Genomic DNA, 20,772 nt, shown 5'->3' with positions numbered 1-20,772 from the left:
GGACCCACCGGACGGGTCAGCGTATTTCACGAAAAAACGTTCCCCCCCCCCCGCTGTCAGCTCGGACCCACCGGAAGTGCCTCCTTATTACGCACAAAAAAATATGAATACCCCCTGCTAGCAGGGACCCACCATGGTGGGAGGCTGACTTGTGGGCCTACTAAGTTGACTGGGACGGGGGCCTTTGTCAACTTTAGTCAATATGAACGATTCTAGCTCCAGTGACCGTACGATGTCCATCCAATGGCCGTAGTGCTTCTTCAACCTCTGGCTTCTTGCTCCAGCCGCCCAAAGCAGTGCCGGTCGTGCCGCATGCTCCTGCCTCCCGTCGCCTGCTGTGCTACCGCGGAGGCCTCACTGCCCCTACTATTCCCACCGCTGGCCAGGCCCTGCGGCGATAGCAGCCTCACATCGCAGCCAAACCAGTGAACCCTCGTACTCCTCTCCGCGCGGGCTTCCACTGCCGCGTCTTCCCCGGCTCCCTGTCGTCCCCTTCCTAGGCCTCGCCGTCGTCCACCGCCCTGGTGCTCTCGGCGCGGCATGGTCAACGTGGTCAAGGAACGACTTCCATCGGACGTGGACTGTACGTGGAGAGGCTGACAGCTGGGTCCACGGCCGCAGCAAGGAAGTGCCTCCTTATTACGCGGAAAATAATGATTCCTCCACCTGACAGTGGGGACCCACCGGACGGGCCACCGTATTTCGCGAAAAAAACGTTTCCCCTGACTGCGGGGACCCACCAGCTACATCTTCGCACGCAAGGAATTGCGTCCGGGCAAAAAAAAATGATTCGCCCCTGACTGCTGGGACCCACCAGCTACATCTTCGCAGGCTCCTGTTCGACCACCCCTCCACGGGCTACTGTTCATCCATCCCTCCACCGTCTACTGTTCATTCTGCCCTCCACAGGGTGGTCCTGTTCATCCTGCCCTCCACGGGGTCCTGTTCATGCAGCCCCAACCGGCTCGATCGATCGGGGTCCTGTTCATCCAGAGGCAACACCACGGGGTCCTGTTCATCCACCCCCACCGGGAACTATTCATCCAAACCCCCCCAGCAACGCTCACTGTTCATCCAGAGGCAGCATCGATCGGCTTCAGTTAGCAGCAGTAGCGAAGGAATCACTCGATCGGGTTCAGTTAACAGCCATCGATCGATCGCTCGGGTTCAGTAACGCGTAGCCTGCAGTGCAATCGCTCGGGTTCAGTTAGAGCCCAATGCCTCGCTCGGGTTTAGTTAGAGCCAACGCCTCGCACACACGCGCGTACGTGTACGAGAGAAACGCGCATCGCTCGGCCCCCGACCTCTCATCGTAACCGGGAACTCCCCGAAATTTTCCTCGCCCTCGCTTCTACCACGGTTTTTTCCGTCATGGACGGCCCAAAGAATGCCATGCAGCTGCGTCTCCGGCCCGCCCAGGACGAAAAGCCCATTTTCTGTCATGATTTTTTGTCATAGAAGTAGGAACCCACCACATCTATGATGATACCGGATTTTGTCACAATTATCGTCATAGAAGTGTCATATGTATGACAGAAAAAAATTCGTTCGGCCCAAAATGTCACGGATGTGTATTTTTTTTGTAGTGCAATATCTTCCATACTACATGCATTATAGGCGGTTCCCAAACAGAAAGGTAAAGATTTTTACTCCCCCTCCACCAACAATCATCAATCCATGGCTTGCCCGAAACAACGGGTGCCTCCAACTAACATCAATCCTGGGGGAGTTTTGTTTGCAATTATTTTTGATTTGGTTTCGATCTTTTGATCATGGGACTGGGCATCCCAGTTACCAGCCATTTTCTCGTGAATGATGAGCGGAGTCCACTCATCGTGAGAACAACCCACCTAGCATGGAAGATACTGCTAACCCATAGTCGCTACGTGAGCGATTCGGGCATACAAAACAGATTATTATTTGAAGGTTTAGAGTTTGGCACATGCAAATTTACTTGGAACGGCAGGTAAATACCGCATATAGGTAGATATGGTGGACACTCATGGAAGAAACTTGGTTCAAGGATTTTGGATGCACAAGTAGTATTCCCGCTTAGTACAGATATTTTGGCTAGCAAAGGATTCTAAATAGCAAGCACCACATGTTAGAGGATCCAAAACAATATAACTTATACAAATATACCCAAGCATAACTCATTATGTTGTCTTCCTTGTCCAACTTCAACTAATTTGCTCAGGTTTGAAAATAATTAATGGGGATCACAATCATAGAATATGTCCAAGATAGTATATTTATATGTGAAATCTCTCGTCCTTCAATATTCTTTCATGAATTGTTCAAGTGACCAATACAACGTTTGCTAACTTTCAATAAATTTACCACCTCTACTTCTTATATGTGAAGGCATTACTCCCCATGGGATAAGCATAAGAAGCATATGTAATTTCAGATTTATGACATTCAAATCATTCAACCATTTACTCATAGGATATAAGTGAAGCACACGAGTAAATGACAAACTACTCCAAAAAGATATAAGTGAAGATCAATGAGTAGTTAAATAATTATGTAGCTTTGTGAAGACTCACTCTCATTTAAGAATTTCAGATCTTGGAATATTATTCAAACAGCAAGCAAAGCTAAAGAAAACGACATGACGCTCCAAGCAAAACACATATCATGTGGTGAATAAAAATATAGCTCCAAGTAAAGTTACCGATGAACGAAGACGAAAGAGGGGATGCCATCTGGGGCATCCCCAAGCTTAGGCTCTTGGTTGTCCTTGAATATTACCTTGGGGTGCCTTCGGCATCCCCAATATTAGGCTCTTGCCACTCCTTATTCAATAGTCCATCGAATCTTTACACAACACTTGAAAACTTCACAACACAAAACTTAACAGAAAACTCGTAAGCTCCGTTAGCGAAAGAAAACAAAACACCACTTCAAGGTACTGTAATGAACTCATTATTTATTTATATTGGTATTAAACCTACTGTATTCCAACTTCTATATGGTTTATAAACTATTTTACTAGCCATAGAGTCATCAAAATAAGCAAACAATACATGAAAAACAGAATCTGTCAAAAACAGAACAGTCTGTAGTAATCTGTAACTAACGCAAACTTCTGGAACTCCAAAAATTCTAAAATAAATTGGTGGACCTGAGGAATTTGTATAGTAATCATATACAAAAACAATCAACTAAATAGAACTCTCCAGTAAAAACATTTAGCTAATCTCGTGAGCGCTAAAGTTTCTTTTTTTACAGCATGATCATAAAGATTTCACCCAAGTCTTCCCAAAGGTTCTACTTGGCACAAACACTAATTAAAACATAAAAGCACATCTAAACAGAAGCTAGATGGATTATTTATTCCTAAAAAGAACCAAAAAGCAAGAAACTAAAATAAAATTGGGTTGCCTCCCAACAAGCGCTATCGTTTAACGCCCCTAGCTAGGCATGATGATTTCAACGATGCTCACATAAAAGATAAGAATTGAAACATAAAGAGAGCATCATGAAGAATATGACTAGCAAATTTAAGTCTAACCCACTTCCTATGCATAGGGATTTTGTGAGCAAACAACTTATGGGAACAAGAATCAACTTGCATAGGAAGGTAAAACAAGCATAACTTCAAGATTTTGAGCACATAGAGAGGAAACTTGATATTATTGCAATTCCTACAAGCATATGTTCCTCCCTCATAATAATTTTCAGTAGCATCATGAATTAATTCAACAACATAACCAGCACCTAAAGCATTCTCTTCATGATCTACTTGCATAGAAATTTTACTACTCCCCACATAAGCAAAATTCTTCTCATTCGGAATAGTGGGAGCATCATAAGAGACTTGAATACTATAAATTGTTTCCACATTAAAAGAGTAATGTTCAGAAAAAGGGTAATCATAATCATGACAAGTTTTATAAATATAATCATCACTACTTTTTATAGCATAAGTTTCATCACAATAATAATCATAAGTAGCAACTTTGTTCTCATCATAATCGATTGAAACCTCTTCCAAGATAGTGGAAGCATTACTAAATAAAGTCGTGACCTCTCCAAATCCACTTTCATAAATATTATAAGATTCAACATCCTCCAAAATAGTGGGATCATTACTTCCTAAAGTTGACACTCTTCCAAACCCACTTTCATCAATATAATCATCATAAGTAGGAGGCATGCTATCATTATTATAAATTTGCATATCAAAACTTGGGAGACTAAAAATATCATCTTCATTAAACGTAGCATCCCCAAGCTTGGGACAAACATTAATTGCAGCAAATATATTCTCAAAAACATCATCTTCATCAAACATAGCATCCCCAAGCTTGGGCCTTTTCATATCATAAGCATAATCACTCTCATCATTAATAGTATGGATAGCACCAATAGTATAGCAATTATCATATTCTTCCAAGCAAGTGACAAAAAGACTTTTAAGATCATAAGAAGTATCATTATCTTCCCAATCATAATCACCACAACAAGTAATAGGCATAATGAGATCATCATCAAGTGCATCATCTTCCACAATTATTTTTGATTCATTTTCATGGGGCACAACAATAATAGGAGCAACATTATTTGGGAGAGATATCTTTTTACCTCTCTTCCTTTTTCTTTTCTTCTTCTTCACCACACCATGTGTGGGTTCAATCCTCTTTTTGGAGCTCCTTATTAATGAAATTGGTTGAATAGAAGGCTCCTCTTCGTTACCTGATTCATCATAAGAAATAATAGGAGGATATTGGGAAGTCTCTTCCCTTTCATTAGTATTCTCTTCATCTTCTATTTGTTTTCTTTTCTTTATGTAATTGGCAATATAAGGATTTTCAATGCAATTCACCGCACAATATATATAAATTTCCTCTAGATCAAAACCAAGAAGTTTATCACGGGCAAATACTGGAAGATGCTTAGTTATACGTTTCATTTCCTCGTAACCCATAAGCAAACTAAGTTCATTATAATGTGCAAGGGAAATCAAGTCATCGCAATTTTTGGATACGATTAGATCATGAAACAATTTGCATCGGATAGTTAAATGACCCCGTTCATTGCAAAGTTCACAAGTATGGCCAAGAAAATTTAAATTTTCAGCACAAACATCTAGCCTTTCTTGCAACAATTTAGTTTCTAAATGCTTATGCCTCTTGCAATATCTATCTTCCCTATTTGGTGTGTACTTGCAAACCCAATGCACTCCACAAAAATTGACATGTTTATAGGAGACATTTTCATCATGACTAGTGCAATCATCATTAGTACTATGGATATTCAAGGAGTTCATACTAACAACATTGCAATCATGCTCATCATTCAAAGATTTAGTGCCAAACATTCAAATGCATTCTTCCTCTAACATTTTGGCACAATTTTCCTTTCCATCATGCTCACGAAAGATATTCAAAAGATGAATCATATGAGGCAAACTCAATTCCATTTTTTTAGTTTTCTTTTATAAACTAAACTAATGGTAAAACAAGAAACAAAAAGATTCGATTGCAAGATCTAAAGATATACCTTCAAGTACTCACCTCCCCGGCAACGGTGCTAGAAAAGAGCTTGATGTCTACTACGCAACCTTCTTCTTGTAGACGTTGTTGGGCCTCCAAGTGCAGAGGTTTGTAGGACAGTAGCAAATTTCCCTCAAGTGGATGACCTAAGGTTTATCAATCCGTGGGAGTCATAGGATGAAGATGGTCTCTCTCAAGCAACCCTGCAACCAAATAACAAAGAGTCTCTTGTGTCCCCAACACACCCAATACACTGGTAAATTGTATAGGTGCACTAGTTCGGCGAAGAGATGGTGATACAAGTGCAATATGGATGATAGATATGGGTATTTGTAATCTGAAAATATAAAAACAGCAAGGTAACAAGTGGTAAAAGTGAGCGTAAACGGTATTGCAATGCTAGGAAACAAGGCCTAGGGTTCATACTTTCACTAGTGCAAGTTCTCTCAACAATAATAACATAATTGGATCATATAACTATCCCTCAACATGCAACAAAGAGTCACTCCAAAGTCACTAATAGCGGAGAACAAACGAAGAGATTATGGTAGGGTACGAAACCACCTCAAAGTTATTCTTTCCAATCAATCCGTTGGGCTATTCCTATAAGTGTCACAAACAGCCCTAGAGTTCGTACTAGAATAACACCTTAAGACACAAATCAACCAAAACCCTAATGTCACCCAGATACTCCAATGTCACCTCAAGTATCCGTGGGTATGATTATACGATATGCATCACACAATCTCAGATTCATCTATTCAACCAACACATAGAACCTCAAAGAGTGCCCCAAAGTTTCTACCGGAGAATCAAGACGAAAACGTGTGCCAACCCCTATGCATAGGTTCATGGGCGGAACCCGCAAGTTGATCACCAAAACATACATCAAGTGAATCACGTGATATCTCATTGTCACCACAGATACGCACGGCAAGACATACATCAAGTGTTCTCAAATCCTTAAAGACTCAATCCGATAAGATAACTTCAAAGGGAAAACTCAATCCATTACAAGAGAGTAGAGGGGGAGAAGCAACATAAGATCCAACTATAATAGCAAAGCTCGCGATACATCAAGATCGTGCCAAATCAATAACACGAGAGAGAGAGAGAGAGAGAGAGATCAAACACATAGCTACTGGTACATACGCTCAGCCCCGAGGGTGAACTACTCCCTCCTCGTCATGGAGAGCACCGGGATGATGAAGATGGCTACCGGTGAGGGCTCCCCCCTCCAGCAGGGTGCCGGAACAGGGTCCCGATTGGTTTTTGGTGGCTACAGAGGCTTGCGGCGGCGGAACTCCCGATCTATTCTGTTCCTCGATCGTTTTAGGCTATATGGATATATATAGGCGGAAGAAATACGTCAGGGGAGCCACGAGGGGCCCACGAGGGTGGAGCGCGCGCCGAGGGGGGTGGGCGTGCCCCCCTGCCTTGTGCCTTCCTCGTTGCTTTCTTGACGTGGACTCCAAGTTCCCGGGTTGCTTTCCTTCCAAAAATAACTTCTTCAGAAGGTTTCATTCCGTTTCAACTCCGTTTGATATTCCTTTTCTTCGAAACACTGAAACAAGGGAAAAAACAGAAACTGGCACTGGGCTCTGGGTCAATAGGTTAGTTCAAAAAATAATATAAAAGTGCATAGTAAAGCCCAAAAACATCCAAGATGGATAATATAATGGCATGAATACTTCATAAATTATAGATACGTTGGAGACGTATCAGTAATCAACACTACTAGTCACCCACAAGCACCAATCTATAGTTCCGGTAACAAGATTGAACACAAGAGATGAACTAGGGTTTGAGATGAGATGGTGTTGTTGAAGATGCTGGTGGAGATTGCCCTCCCCAAGATGGGAGAGTTGTTGGTGATGATGATGACGATGATTTCCCCCTCCGGGAGGGAAGTTCCCCCGGCGGAATCGCTCCGCCGGAGGGGAAAAGTGCTCCTGCCCAAGTTCCACCTCGAGATGGCGGCGCTCCGTCCCAAAAGCCTTCTGCTGATTTTTTTAAGGTAAAAATGACATATATATACCAAAAGATGGGCACCGGAGGTGGGCCGAGGAGGGCACAACGCACCAAGGCGCGCATGGGCTCCCTGGCACACCCAGGTGGGTTGTGCCCACCTGGTGGGCCCCCTCTGGTAGTTATTTGCTCCAATATTTCTTATATATTCCATAAAAATCTCCGTGAAGTTTCAGCTTGTCTGGAGTTGTGCAGAATAGGTAGCCTGACGTAGTTTTTTCAGGTCCAGATTTCCAGCTGCCGGAATTCTCCCTCTTGGTGTGTTCCTTGCAAAATATGAGAAAAAAGGCATTAGAATTACTCCAAAAAGCATTATTATGGATAGAAACATTATAAATAACAGTAAGAAAACATGATGCAAAATGGACGTAGCAGAGCGTATCACTCTATAGGTATTTCCGAAGGTGTTTGTTGGGTTGCATGGATAGATTCTGGGATTTGTCGCTCCGTGTGATGGAGAGATATCTCTGGGCCCTCTCGGTAATACAACATCACAAGAAGCTTGCAAGAATGTGACTAATGAGTTTAGTCATGAGATCTTGTATTACGTAACGAGTGAAGAGACTGTCGGTAATGATATTAAACTAGGTATGGAGATACCCACGATCGAATCTCGGGCAAGTAACATATCGCCAGACAAAGGGAATTGCATACAAGATTGACTGGATCCTTGACATCGTGGTTCAACCGATAAAGATCTTCGTTGAAAATGTGAGAATCAGTATGGGCATCCAAGTCGTGCTATTGATTATTGATCGCAGAGTAGTCTCGGTCATGTCTACATGATTCTTGAACCCGTAGGGTCGCACGCTTAACGTTCGGTAGCGCTAGGGTAGTATTGAGATATTAATAGTGGAAAGTACGAAGGTTGTTTGGAGTCCCGGATGGGATCCGGGCATCACGAGGAGCTCTGGAATGGTCGAGAGGTAAATATTTATATATGGAAAGTTGTTGCCGGGGTTCCAAAAAAAGTTTGGATTTTTTCGGTATTGTACCGGGAAGGTTCTGGACTGGGGCCCACCTGCATGGGGGACCCACATGAACGTGGTAGTGGGGGGAAGTCCCCACACCCCTGGTCTAGGCACACTAAGATCCTCCCTTAAAAGGAATAGTATCATATCCCGAAGGGATAAGACCAGGATCCCTGAAAAAGGGGGGATAGCGATCGGTGGGGAAGGAAAGGACGGATTTCCTTCCTCCCCTTTGGCCAATGACCCTAGGGCCTTGGAGGGCAAGCCACCAGCCCCCTCCACGCCTATATAAAGGTGGGGAGGCATTGGGGGCAGCAACCTTCGACCTTTTGCCCGTTACCTCTCCCAGCTCCTCCCACGTTTCACCGGTACACGCTTGGCGAATCCTTGTCGGAATTCCGCTGCCACCACCAGCACCACGTGATGTCGCTTGAAGCTACGTCAGTATTTCCCCAAAGAGGAAGGGATGATGTAGCACAGCGGCGGTAGGTATTTCCCTCAGATATGAAACCAAGGTTATCGAACCAGTAGGAGAACCAAGCAACACAACATAAACATCCCCTGCACACAAATAACAGCCACTCGCAACCCGACGTGTTAAAGGGGTTGTCAATCCCTTTCGGTGTACGACACCAGAAACGGTGCGTTGATGGGAGAAAGTTGTAATAGATTGAAATAAATAGATCACAAATAAAATAAACTACAGCAAAGTATATTTATATTTTTGGTGTAATAGATCTGAATAAAAATGCAAAGAAAAACTAGATCGCAAGCAAATATATGAGAAAGAAGACCCGGGGGCCGTAGGTTTCACTAGTGGCTTCTCTCGAGAAAAATAGCAAACGGTGGGTAAACAAATTACTGTTGGGCAATTGATAGAACTTCAAATAATTATGATGATATCCAGGCAATGATCAATACATAGGCATCACATCCAAGATTAGTAGACCGACTCCTGCCTGCATCTACTACTATTACTCCACACATCAACCGCTATCCAGCATGCATCTAGTGTATTAAGTGTTGGGGAACGCAGTAATTTCAAAAAAAAATCCTACGATCACGCAAGATCTATCTACGTGATGCATAGCAACGAGAAGGGAGAGTGTTATCTATGTACCCTCGTACACCGAAAGCGGAAGTGTTATGAACACGCGGTTGATGTAGTCGTACGTCTTCACGATCTGACCGATCCTAGCACCGAAGGTACGGCACCTCCGCGATCTGCACACGTTTAGCTCGGTGACATCCCATGAACTCTAGATCCAGCTGAGGTCGAGGGAGAGTTTCGTCAGCATGACGGCGTGATGATGGTGATGATGAAGTTATCGACACAGGGCTTCGCCTAAGCACTACAACAATATGACCGAGGTGGAAATCTGTGAAGGGGGCACCGCACACGGCTAAACAATCAACTTGTGTGTCTATGGGGTGCCCCCTCCCCCGTATATAAAGGAGTGGAGGAGGGGAGGGCTAGCCCTCTCATGGCGCGCCCAAGGGGGGGAGTCCTACCCCCAGTAGGAGTAGGTTTCCGCCCTTCCCTAGTTGGAGTAGGAGAAGAAGGAAGATTGAGAGGGAGAGAAGGAAAGGGGGGCGGCCCCCTCCCAATTTGGATTGGGCTTGGGGGTGCGCCCCCACCTTGGCCGCCTCCTCCTCTCTTCCACCATGGCTCATTAAGGCCCATTAACTCCCCGGGGGGTTCCGGTAACCTCCCGGTACTCTGAAAATGCCTGAACCACCCGGAACCTTTCCGGTGTCCAAACATAGCCTTCCAATATATCAATCTTTATGTCTCGACCATTTCGAGACTCCTCGTCATGTCCGTGATCACATTCGGGACTCCGAACTACCTTCGGTTCATCAAAACACATAAACTCATAATACCGATCGTCACCGAATGTTAAGCGTGCGGACCCTAAGGGTTCGGGAACTATGTATACATGACCGAGACTCACTTTCGGTCAATAACCAATAGCGGAAGGTGGATGCTCGTATTGGTTCCTACATATTCTATGAAGATCTTTATCGGTCAAACCGCATAACAACATATGTTGTTCCCATTGTCATCGGTATGTTACTTGTCCGAGATTCGATCGTCGGTATCCATATACCTAGTTCAATCTTGTTACCGGCAAGTCTCTTTACTCGTTCCGTAATGCATCATCCCGCAACTAACTCATTAGTCACATTGCTTGCAAGGCTTATAGTGATGTGCATTACCGAGAGGGCCCAGAGATACCTCTCCGATACACAGAGTGACAAATCCTAATCTCGATCTATGCCAACTCAACAAACACCTTCGGAGACACCTATAGAGCATCTTTATAATCACCCAGTTACATTGTGACGTTTGATAGCACACAAGGTGTTCCTCCGGTATTCGGGAGTTGCATAATCTCATAGTCTGAGGAACATGTATAAGTCATGAAGAAAGCAATAGCAATAAAACTAAACGATCATAATGCTAAGCTAACGGATGGGTCTTGTCCATCACATCATTCTCCTAATGATGTGATCCCGTGCATCAAATGACAACACATGTCTATTGTTAGGAAACATAACCATCTTTGATAAACGAGCTAGTCAAGTAGAGGCATACTAGGGACACTTATGTTTTGTCTATGTATTCACACATGTACTAAGTTTCCGGTTAATACAATTCTAGCATGAATAATAAACATTTATCATGAAATAAGGAAATAAATAATAACTTTATTATTGTCTCTAGGGCATATTTCGTTCAGTCTCCCACTTGCACTACAGTCAATAATCTAGATCACATCACCATGTGATTAACACCAACAGTTCACATCACCATGTGATTAACACCCATAGTTCACATCGCCATGTGACCAACACTCAAAGAGTTTACTAGAGTCAATAATCTAGTTCACATTGCAATGTGGATAATACCCAAGAGCACTAAGGTGTGATCATGCTTTGCTTGTGAGATAAATATTAGTCTACGGGTCTGCAACATTCAGATCCGTATGTATTTTGCAAATTTTCTATGTCTACAATGCTCTGCATGGAGCTACTCTAGCTAATTGCTCCCACTTTCAGTATGTATCCAGATTGCACTAAGAGTCGTCCGGATCAGTGTAAAAGCTTGCATCGACGTAACTCTTCACGATGAACTCTTTATCACCTCCATAACCGAGAAATATTTCCTTATTCTACTAAGGATAATTTTGACCGTTATCCAGTGATCCACTCCTGGATCACTATTGTACCCTCTTGCCAAACTCATGGTGAGGTACACAATAGGTCTGGTACATGCTACCTCTTAAGCACTGCGTTGGTTTTCTCTTGAAGAGGAAAGGGTGATGCAGCAAAGTAGCGTAAGTATTTCCCTCAGTTTTTGAGAACCAAGGTATCAATCAAGTAGGAGGCTACGCACGAGTCCCTCGCACCTACACAAACAAATAAATCCTCGCAACCAACGCGATAAGGGGTTGTCAATCCCTACACGATCACTTACGAGAGTGAGATCTGATAGATATGATAAGATAATATTTTTGGTATTTTTATGATAAAGATGCAAAGTAAAGAAAGCAAAATAAAAACGGCGCCAGAAATAGCTTGTTGTCGGGAGATTAATATGATGGAAAATAGACCCCAGGGCCATAGGTTTCACTAGTGGCTTCTCTCATGAGCATAAGTATTACGGTGGGTGAACAAATTACTGTTGAGCAATTGACAGAATTGAGCATAGTTATGAGAATATCTAGGTATGATCATGTATATAGGCATCACGTCCGAAACAAGTAGACCGACTCCTGCATGCATCTACTACTATTACTCCACACATCGACCGCTATCCAGCATGCATCTAGAGTATTAAGTTCATAAGAACAGAGTAACACTTTAAGCAAGATGACATGATGTAGAGGGATAAACTCATGCATTATGATATAAACCCCATCTTGTTATCCTCGATGGCAACAATACAATACGTGCCTTGCTGCCCCTACTGTCACTGGGAAAGGACACCGCAAGATTGAACCCAAAGCTAAGAACTTCTCCCATTGCAAGAAAGATCAATCTAGTAGGCCAAACCAAACTGATAATTCAACGAGACTTGCAAAGATAACCAATCATACATAAAAGAATTCAGAGAAGATTCAAATATTGTTCATAGATAAACTTGATCATAAACCCACAATTCATCGGTCTCAACAAACACACCGCAAAAGAAGATTACATCGAATAGATCTCCACGAGAGAGGGGGAGAACATTGCATTGAGATCCAAAAAGAGAGAAGAATCCATCTAGCTAATAACTATGGACCCGAAGGTCTGAAGTAAACTACTCACACATCATCGGAGAGGCTATGGTGTTGATGTAGAAGCCCTCCATGGTCGATGCCCCCTCCGGCGGAGCTCCGGAAAAGGCCCCAGGATGGGATATCACGGGTACAGAAGGTTGCGGCGGTGGAATTAGGTTTTTGGCTCCGTATCTGGTAGTTTGGGGGTACGTAGGTATATATAGGAGCAAGGAGTACGTCGGTGGAGCAACGGGGGGCCCACGAGGGTGGAGGGCGCGCCTGGGGGGAGTAGGCGCGCCCCCCTACCTCGTGCCCTCCTGGTTGATGTCTTGACGTAGGGTCCAAGTCCTCTGGATCATGTTCGTTCTGAAAATCACGTTCCCGAAGGTTTCATTCCATTTGGACTCCGTTTGATATTCTTTTTCTGCGAAACTCTGAAATAGGCAAAAAACAGCAATTCTGGGCTGGGCCTCCGGTTAATAGGTTAGTCCCAAAAATAATATAAAAGTGTATAATAAAGCCCAATAATGTCCAAAACAGAATATAATATAGCATGGAGCAATAAAAAATTATAGATACGTTGGAGATGTATCAAGCATCCCCAAGCTTAATTCCTGCTCGTCCTCGAGTAGGTAAATGATAAAAACAGAATTTTCGATGTGGAATGCTACTTGGCATAATTTCAATGTAATTCTTCTTAATTGTGGTATGAATATTCAGATCCGAAAGATTCAAGACAAAAGTTTAATATTGACATAAAAATAATAATACTTCAAGCATACTAACTAAGCAATTATGTCTTCTCAAAATAACATGGCCAAAGAAAGTTATCCCTACAAAATCATATAGCCTGGCTATGCTCTATCTTCACCACACAAAATATTTAAATCATGCACAACCCCGATGACAAGCCAAGGAATTGTTTCATACTTTTGACGTTCTCAAACTTTTTCAATCTTCACGCAATACATGAGCGTGAGCCATGGACATAGCACTATATGTGGAATAGAATGGTGGTTGTGGAGAAGACAAAAAGGAGAAGATAGTCTCACATCAACTAGGCGTATCAACGGGCTATGGAGATGCCCATCAATAGATATCAATGTGAGTGAGTAGGGATTGCCATGCAACGGATGCACTAGAGCTATAAGTACATGAAAGCTCAACAAAAGAAAATAAGTGGGTGTGCATCCAACTCGCTTGCTCACGAAGACCTAGGGCATTTTGAGGAAACCCATCATTGGAATATACAAGCCAAGTTCTATAATGGAGAATTCCCACTAGTATATGAAAGTGATATCATAGGAGACTCTCTATTATGAAGATAATGGTGCTACTTTGAACCACAAGTGTGGTAAAAGGATAGTAACATTGTCCCTTCTCTCTTTTTCTCTCATTTTTTTATTTGGGCCTTTACTTTTTTTATGGCCTCTTTTTTTCGTCCGGAGTCTCATCCCGACTTGTGGGGGAATCATAGTCTCCATCATCCTTTCCTCACTTGGGACAATGCTCTAAAAATGATGATCATCACACTTTTATTTACTTACAACTCAACAATTACAACTCAATACTTAGAACAAAATATGACTCTATGTGAATGCCTCCGGCGGTGACCGGGATATGCAATGAATCAAGAGTGACATGTATGAAAGAATTATGAACGGTGGCTTTTCCACAAATACAATGTCAACTACATGATCATGCGAAGCAATATGACAATGATGGAGCATGTCATAGTAAACGAAACGGTGTTAAGTTGCATGACAATATATCTCGGAATGGCTATGGAAATGCCATGATAGGTAGGTAAGGTGGCTGTTTTGAGGAAGGTATATGGTGGGTGTATGATACCGGCGAAAAGTGCGCGGTATTAGAGAGGCTAGCAATGGTGGAAGGAGGAAAAGTGCGTATAATCCATGGACTCAACATTAGTCATAAAGAACTCATATACTTATTGCAAAAATCTACAAGTTATCAAAGCAAAGTATTACACGCATGCTCCTAGGGGGATAGATTGGTAGGAAAAGACCATCGCTCGTCCCCGACCGCCACTCATAAGGAAGACAATCAATAAATAAATCATGCTCCGACTTCATCACATAACGGTTCACCATACGTGCATGCTACGGGAATCACAAACTTTAACACAAGTATTTCTCAAATTCAAAACTACTCAACTAGCATGACTGTAATATCACCATCTTCATATCTCAAAACAATTATCAAGCATCAAACTTCTCATAGTATTCAACACACTCATAAGATTTTTTTTACTAATCTTGAATGCCTATTATTGTTAAAGCAAACTACCATGCTGTTTTGTAGGACTCTCAAAATAATCTAAGTGAAGCATGAGAGAACAATAGTTTCTATAAAACAAATCCACCACCATGCTCTAAAAGATATAGATGAAGCACTAGAGCAAAAACTATATAACTCAAGAGATATAAGTGAAGCAGAGTATTCTAATTTCCGAATCAAGTGTGTCTCTCTCAAAAGGTGTGTACAGCAAGGATGATTGTGGTAAACTAAAGAGCAAAGACTCAAATAATACAAGACGCTCCAAGCAAAACACATATCATGTGGTGAATAAAAATATAGCTCCAAGTAAAGTTACCGATGGAAGTAGACGAAAGAGGGGATGCCTTCCGGGGCATCCCCAAGCTTTGGCTTTTTGGTATCCTTAGATTATCCTGGGGTGCCTTGGGAATCTCCAAGCTTAGGCTCTTGCCACTCCTTGTTCCATAATCCATCAAATCTTTCACCCAAAACTTGAAAACTTCACAACACAAAACTCAGCAGAAAATCTCGTGAGCTCCGTTAGCGAAAGAAAACAAAAGACCACTTCAAGGTACTGTAATGAAGTCATTCTTTATTTATATTGGTGTTAAACATACTGTATTTCAACTTCTCTATGGTTTATAAACTATTTTACTAGCCATAGATTCATCAAAATAAGCAAACAACACACGAAAAACAGAATCTGTCAAAAACAGAACAGTCTATAGTAATCTGTAACTAACGCAAACTTCTGGAACTCCAAAAATTCAGAAAAAATAGGACGACCTAGAAAATTTGTTTATTGATCAGCAGCAATTGGAATCAATATTTTATCACGTGGTGGTGATTTTTAACAATTATTTTCGTGAACAGAAAGTTTCTGGAATTTACAGCAAGATCAAATAACTATCATCCAAGAAGAACCTATAGGTTTAGCTTGGCACAAACACTAATTAAAACATAAAAACAAGTCTAACCAGAGGCTAGATCAAAGATTTATTCCTAAACATAAGAAAAAGGCAAAAAACAAAAAATAAAATTGGGTTGCCTCCCAACAAGCGATATCGTTTGACGCCCCTAGCTAGGCATAAAAGCAAGGATAGATCTAGGTATTGCCATCTTTGGTAGGCAACTCTTTAATAAGACATCTATCACCCTTAGGAGTTTCTTTCTTTTTATTAATTATCAAACTCCTAGGCACAAAATCGAAAAATTCATTTGTAGCAAATGGTTCCTTAATGATAGCAAAAAGATTGGGATGAATACTTATAGATTTGAGATCCGCAGTTTCCTTACAAGAGGATTCACCCTTGTTTTTAGGAACATACATAAGCTTGGCAATTTTAGTTGGAGGACTTGGAATATTCTTTACGGAAGAAAAAGCGGTTCCCAAGTTGGTAATGATACCCTCAAGTTTATCGATTCTAGTGGAATCTTGATTTATTCTTTCATTAACTATGGGTTCCTTCTCCTTAATATTTTTCAAAGTGACTCCTACTTTAGATCCATATTGGGTAATTTGGTTGTGGATCTTTTTATCCAAATTTTCAATTAACTCTACGGTAGCAACTTTATTTTCAATAATTTCAAGTCTTTGCATTACATGCTCCAAAGTTAACATAGTTCCATTAACCAAAAGAGGTGGTGAGCCGAACAAATCTATCATAGCATTATAAGAATCAAAAGTATGGCTACCCAAGAAATTCCCTCCGGTAATGGTATCAAGGATATATCTGTACCAAGGAGTAGCGCCTACATAAAAATTGCGGAGAAGAACGGAAGTAGATTACTTCCTGGTAGATCTATTTTGAGCATTGCAAATTCTATACCAAGCGTCTTTTAGATGTTCTCCCTCCCTTTGCTTAAAATTTATAACTTCATTCTCGGGAGACAACGAAGAAGATAGAGGACTAGCCATAACGACAAACCAAGCGAAAAAGAGGCCTACGAAAAAAGAGAGAGCGAATAAAACGGCAAGGGTGAAGTGGGGAAGAGGAAAACGAGAGGCAAATGGCAAATAATGTAATGCGGGAGATAAAGGTTTGTGATGGGTACTTGGTATGTTTCCTTTTGCGTAGACTCCCCGGCAACGGTGCCAGAAATCCTTCTTGCTACCTCTTGAGCACTGTGTTGGTTTTCCCTTGAAGAGGAAAGGGTGATGCAGCAAAGTAGCGTAAGTATTTCCCTCAGTTTTTGAGAACCAAGGTATCAATCCAGTAGGAGGCCACGCACGAGTCCCTCGCACCTACACAAACAAATAAATCCTCGCAACCAACGCGATAAGGGGTTGTCAATCCCTACACGGTCACTTATGAGAGTGAGATATGATAAGATAATATTTTTGATATTTTTATGATAAAGATGCAAAGTAAAGAAAGAAAAATAAAAATGGCGCCAGAAATAGCATGTTGTTGGGAGATTAATATGATGGAAAATAGACCCCGGGGCCATAGGTTTCACTAGTGGCTTCTCTCATGAGCATAAGTATTACGGTGGGTGAACAAATTACTGTTGAGCAATTGACAGAATTGAGCATAGTTATGAGAATATCTAGGTATGATCATGTATATAGGCATCACGTCCGAAACAAGTAGACCGACTCCTGCCTGCATCTACTACTATTACTCCACACATCGACCGCTATCCAGCATGCATCTAGAGTATTAAGTTCATAAGAACAAATTAACGTTTTAAGCAAGATGACATGATGTAGAGGGATAGACTCAATCATTATGATATAAACCTCATCTTGTTATCCTCGATGGCAACAATACAATACGTGCCTTGCTGCCCCTACTGTCACTGGGAAAGGACACCGCAAGATTGAACCCAAAGCTAAGCACTTCTCCCATTGCAAGAAAGAGCAATCTAGTAGGCCAAACCAAACTGATAGTTCGAAGAGACTTGCAAAGATAACCAATCATACATAAAAGAATTCAGAGAAGATTCAAATATTGTTCATCGATAAACTTGATCATAAACCCACAATTCATCGGTCTCAACAAACACACCGCAAAAGAAGATTACATCAAATAGATCTCCACGGGAGAGGGGGAGAACATTGTATTGAGATCCAAAAAGAGAGAAGAAGCCATCTATCTAATAACTATGGACCCGAAGGTCTAAAGTAAACTAATCACACATGATCGAAGAGGCTATGGTGTTGATGTAGAAGCCCTCCGTGATCGATGCCCCCTCCGGCGGAGCTCCGAAAAAGGCCCCAAGATGGGATCTCACGGGTACAGAAGGTTGCGGCGGTGGAATTAAGTTTTTGGCTCCGTATCTGGTAGTTTGGGGGTACGTAGGTATATATAGGAGGAAGGAATACGTCAGTGGAGCAACGGGGGGGCCCACGAGGGTGGAGGGCGCGCCTGGGGGGAGTAGGCGCGCCCCCTACCTCGTGCCCTCCAGGTTGATGTCTTGACGTAGGGTCCAAGTCCTCTGGATCACGTTCGTTCCGAAAATCACGTTCCCGAAGGTTTCATTCCATTTGGACTCCGTTTGATATTCTTTTTTCTGCGAAACTCTGAAATAGGCAAAAAAACAGCAATTCTGGGCTGGGCCTCCGGTTAATAGGTTAGTCCCAAAAATAATATAAAAGTGTATAATAAAGCCCAATAATGTCCAAAACAGAATATAATATAGGATGGAGCAATCAAAAATTATAGATACATTGGAGACGTATCAAGCATCCCCAAGCTTAATTCCTGCTCGTCATCGAGTAGATAAATGATAAAAACAGAATTTTTGATGTGGAATGCTACTTGGCATAATTTCAATGTAATTCTTCTTAATTGTGGTATGAATATTCAGATCCGAAAGATTCAAGACAAAATTTTAATATTGACATAAAAATAATAATACTTCAAGCATACTAACTAAGCAATTATGTCTTCTCAAAATAACATGGCCAAAGAAAGTTATCCCTAAAAAATCATATAGTCTATCTATGCTCTATCTTCACCACACAAAATATTTAAATCATGCACAACCCCGATGACAAGCCAAGCAATTGTTTCATACTTTTGACGTTCTCAAACTTTTTCAATCTTCACGCAATACATGAGCGTGAGCCATGGACATAGCACTATATGTGGAATAGAATGGTGGTTGTGGAGAACACAAAAAGGAGAAGATAGTCTCACATCAACTAGGCGTATCAACGGGCTATGGAGATGCCCATCAATAGATATCAATGTGAGTGAGTAGGGATTGCCATGCAACAGATGCACTTGAGCTATAAGTATATGAAAGCTCAACAAAAGAAACTAAGTGGGTGTGCATCCAACTCGCTTGCTCACGAAGACCTAGGGCATTTTGAGTAAACCCATCATTGGAATATACAAGCCAAGTTCTATAATGAAGAATTCCCACTAGTATATGAAAGTGATATCATAGGAGACTCTCCATTATGAAGATAATGGTGCTACTTTGAAGCACAAGTGTGGTAAAAGGATAGTAACATTGTCCCTTCTCTCTTTTTCTCTCATTTTTTTATTTGGGCCTTTACTTTTTTTTGGCCTCTTTTTTTTCGTCCGGAGTCTAATCCCGACTTGTGGGGGAATCATAGTCTCCATCATCCTTTCCTCACTTGGGACAATGCTCTAAAAATGATGATCATCACACTTTTATTTACTTACAACTCAATACTTAGAACAAAATATGACTCTATGTGAATGCCTCCGGCGGTGTACTGGGATATGCAATGAATCAAGAGTGACATGTATGAAATAATTATGAACGGTGGCTTTGCCACAAATACAATGTCAACTACATGATCATGCGAAGCAATATGACAATGATGGAGCATGTCATAGTAAACGAAACGGTGGTAAGTTGCATGCCAATATATCTCGGAATGGCTATGGAAATGCCATGATAGGTAGGTAAGGTGGCTGTTTTGAGGAAGGTATATGGTGGGTGTATGATACCGGCGAAAAGTGCGCGGTATTAGAGAGGCTAGCAATGGTGGAAGGAGGAAAAGTGTGTATAATCCATGGACTCAACATTAGTCATAAAGAACTCATATACTTATTGCAAAAATCTACAAGTTATCAAAGAAAAGTATTATGCGCATGCTCATAGGGGGATAGATTGGTAGGAAAAGACCATCGCTCGTCCCCGACCGCCACTCATAAGGAAGCCAATCAATAAATAAATCATGCTCCGACTTCATCACATAACGGTTCACGATACGTGCATGCTACGGGAATCACAAACTTTAACACAAGTATTTCTCAAATTCAAAACTACTCAACTAGCATGACTCTAATATCACCATCTTCATATCTCAAAACAATTATCAAGCATCAAACTTCTCATAGTATTCAACACACTCATAAGAATTTTTCTTTTTTTACTAATCTTGAAGATCCATTTATTCTCAATGGCTCGCCGATCATCGGGAAAGTCAATCAAAGTCCATAATTTGTTCTCATACATGGATCCCATCTCAGATTTCATGGCCTCAAGCCATTTTGTGGAATCTGGGCTCATCATCGCTTCCTCATCGTTCGTAGGTTCGTCATGGTCTAGTAACATGACTTCCAGAACAGGATTACCGTACCACTCTGGTGCAAACCGTACTCTTGTTGACCTACGAGGTCTCGTAGTAACTTGATCTGAAGTTTCATGATCATCATCATTAGCTTCATCACTAATTGGTGTAGGAATCACTGGAACTGATTTCCGTGATGAACTACTTTCCAATTCGGGAGAAGGTAC

Source organism: Aegilops tauschii, chromosome 4, assembly GCF_002575655.3.
Source record: "Aegilops tauschii subsp. strangulata cultivar AL8/78 chromosome 4, Aet v6.0, whole genome shotgun sequence".
In the NCBI taxonomy this organism is placed as follows: Eukaryota; Viridiplantae; Streptophyta; class Magnoliopsida; order Poales; family Poaceae; genus Aegilops; species Aegilops tauschii.
Note: the sequence above shows the minus strand (reverse complement) of the source record.